The following is a 3,024-nucleotide window of genomic DNA, read 5'->3' as shown; positions in this document are numbered from 1 at the left end:
TCGATTGTCAGAGGTGTAATTAGGGGGTGGCAAGAGCCCCGCCCCTCTAAATGAAATTTTTTTTTATTTAAATCTCTGTAAAATTTTTAAAATTTATATCAGTAAAAATAAAATTACACTTTAGTCATCTTAAAAGATCAACCAGTAGCGAGAGAATGGATCACTTCTTCCTTGAATTGAAGAGTTCGTTCAAAAAATTCATCATCTGATTGATGAGCCAAAAGACAATTTATGATTCAGACAACTAGTAAAAATAAAAAAGAGTAAACAAATTGAGTTCATGGATTTACCTAAATCAAGCTATGGACCAATACAAGAAAAAAAAAATTTAAATTTGAAACCAATTAATTATAAGGGGCAATACATGAGAAATCAAATCATATATAAAAAAATTGAATCCCCCAACTCTCCCATAACATAAGGTGCTCGGAAATGGTTGAAGTAGTTGAATAGGAGGATTGCTATGACTATAGCCCTTGGTAAATTTACCAAAGATGAAAAAAATTTATTTGATATTATGGATGACTGGTTAAGTAGGGACAGTTTCATTTTGTAGGTTGTTCTGGCCTATTGCTCTTTCCTTGTGTCTATTTCGCTTTAGGGGTTAGTTTATATGTACAACATTTGTAATTTTGTGGTATACTCAATAGATTGGCCAGCTCCTACTTGGAAGGTTGCAATTTATTAACCGCCGTAACTTCTACCCATGCTAATAGTTTAGCACAAAAAATTTTGATTTAATCCTTTAAAAATTATAAAGATTTAGGTTATTAAAATGATAAAATTATAATTTTACTATCATAAAATTTATAATTTAATTTCTTTTAAAAATTATAAAGATTTAGGTTATTAAAACGATAAAATTACAATTTTATTATCGTAAAAATTATAATTTAATTTTAATTTAAAAAATAGATAAATTCGCCTCCATCAATGGGATAATCATGGTTGGAGATAGGAGTAGATTTTCATTTCGATTTTAAGGTTTTTTTTATAAAAATAATATTAAAAATTAATTAATTATAAAATGGGATTGTTAATATGAAAATGGATTGAGATAGGAAAACTGGGATTGAGATCGAATTTTATGGCTTCGTTCACACATTGTCTTTGTTTATTTTCGTGGTTTAATCTATTTATCATATTTATATAGTGGATAATAATAGTATGGAATCTTTTAAGACAATAAATAAAAACCCATTATTTCCAACACAAAATCAAGCACGTTAGACCAAAAATCTGTCTTCTAACGTTTTAGTGTTCGAAAGTGAAATTTAAGCTTTTCCTGTTTTCCATTTACTGATAAACAGCTTTTTCCTCACTTTCGTACAATGAAACCAACCATGATCATCACGAGTTGGCCATCAATTTGTATTCAAGTGAAAATTTTAATTGATTGAAATATGGTAGGGCCTGGTTTCTTTAAAATAAAAAATTATAATGATTTTTTTAATTTTTTAAATATTAATCTCATTATAATTTTTTATTATATTAATTATTCTTTTATCACTTGTTTTTAATATTTTTGTTTAGAACTACTTATAGCCCCTCCCAATTAGGAGTGTACAAATTTCAGGTAAAACCGAATTAATTCGGTTAACTAACCGGATTTGGTTAATCGATCGGTTAACTGAATTAATTATATCAGAGGTCGGTTAATAATTTTTTGGAAGTTCGGTTAATGGTTAATTCGGTTCGAAATTAGTCGGTTAACAGAATTAACCAAACTTAATAAATAATATTATAATATATAAGTATTCGGTTAGGGGTCGGTCGGTTTGGTTCATTTTTTGGAAGTATAAATTAATCCGTCGGTTAATTCTGTTAATTTTTTTATATATATTTTATACTTGTTTTAACCAAAAATAAAGAAAAACATATAAATTTTGGTTAATTCGGTTAACCGACCAGATTAACTAAAAAAGTTCAATTCGGTTAAATTTTTTTAAAAAAAAAATTGTTTGGTTAATAGTTAAGAGTTTAAAAGGATCGGTTAATTCGGTTAATGGTAATTCAGGTCGATTAACCGATTGAACACCCCTACTCCCAACCCTTAAATAGGAGGATAATGTGCTTCAACACACTCAAACACACGCCCTCTTATACTAGCAACAATACCAATACCAATACCAATTAAACTAAAATTCAATCATCACTTTTATCAACTTTTGATTCTTCAACAAAGCATTAATTACAAGTATTACTATTCACAATTTTAATATATTTGATATAAGCTATTACATGAATTAATTTGATTAAAAATACAATTATGATAAATAAACTTTTCGAATTTTACTATTCATAATTTTAATATATTTGATAAATTTCAAGTATGAAAAGAAAATTTTAATGTCATTTATTTTATTTTGATTTAATCATCGAAAGGCGCAATCGAATCATTTATTTCTTTTGGACATATGCGCAATTGAATCATGTGTTTTACAATGTGAATTGCATGCATAAAGAAACCAAAGCAATACAGTTTCTTTTGCAATGCCTAGCCTTGAAAGGACAATCTAGGCACCGAAAATTAAGCTTGGCAACATGATACTTTCAACTAAATAGCAAGGCAAAAAAGGACCTATTATTATTATTATTATTATTATTATTATTTTGGTTCTTGATGGAAGCCAATAAAAAAGCATCACGCAACCAAGATCCTTTATACTCCCTTACATGATTGCAAGGTGTTTTTTTATTAATAAATATATCAATTTTCTTTATTACAAAAAAATATAACATCTTCCATGTTAATGCAATAAGTTATAACTATTACTCTTTATATATTAAAGATTTGTTTTGCTATACTAAGTGTGGTATTAAGAGAGCTCGAATCTGTTCATTGAAAAGATTATTTGTGAATGCAATTTGTTTGTATTCAAACTATTTTAGTAATTTGTATTAAGTGGGGAGGTGTTTTATTATAATTGTATATGATTGATGTTGCAACAGGTGTGAGTGAGGTAAGCCTAAATCATCTCTTCTATTGTGGAAATTATAATGAATTGTTCTCTGCGCGAGGTT

Source organism: Gossypium raimondii, chromosome 5 (genome assembly GCF_025698545.1).
Source record: "Gossypium raimondii isolate GPD5lz chromosome 5, ASM2569854v1, whole genome shotgun sequence".
NCBI classification, from domain to species: domain Eukaryota; kingdom Viridiplantae; phylum Streptophyta; class Magnoliopsida; order Malvales; family Malvaceae; genus Gossypium; species Gossypium raimondii.
The sequence above is the reverse complement of the archived record's forward strand: the minus strand, read 5'-3'. Positions refer to the sequence as shown.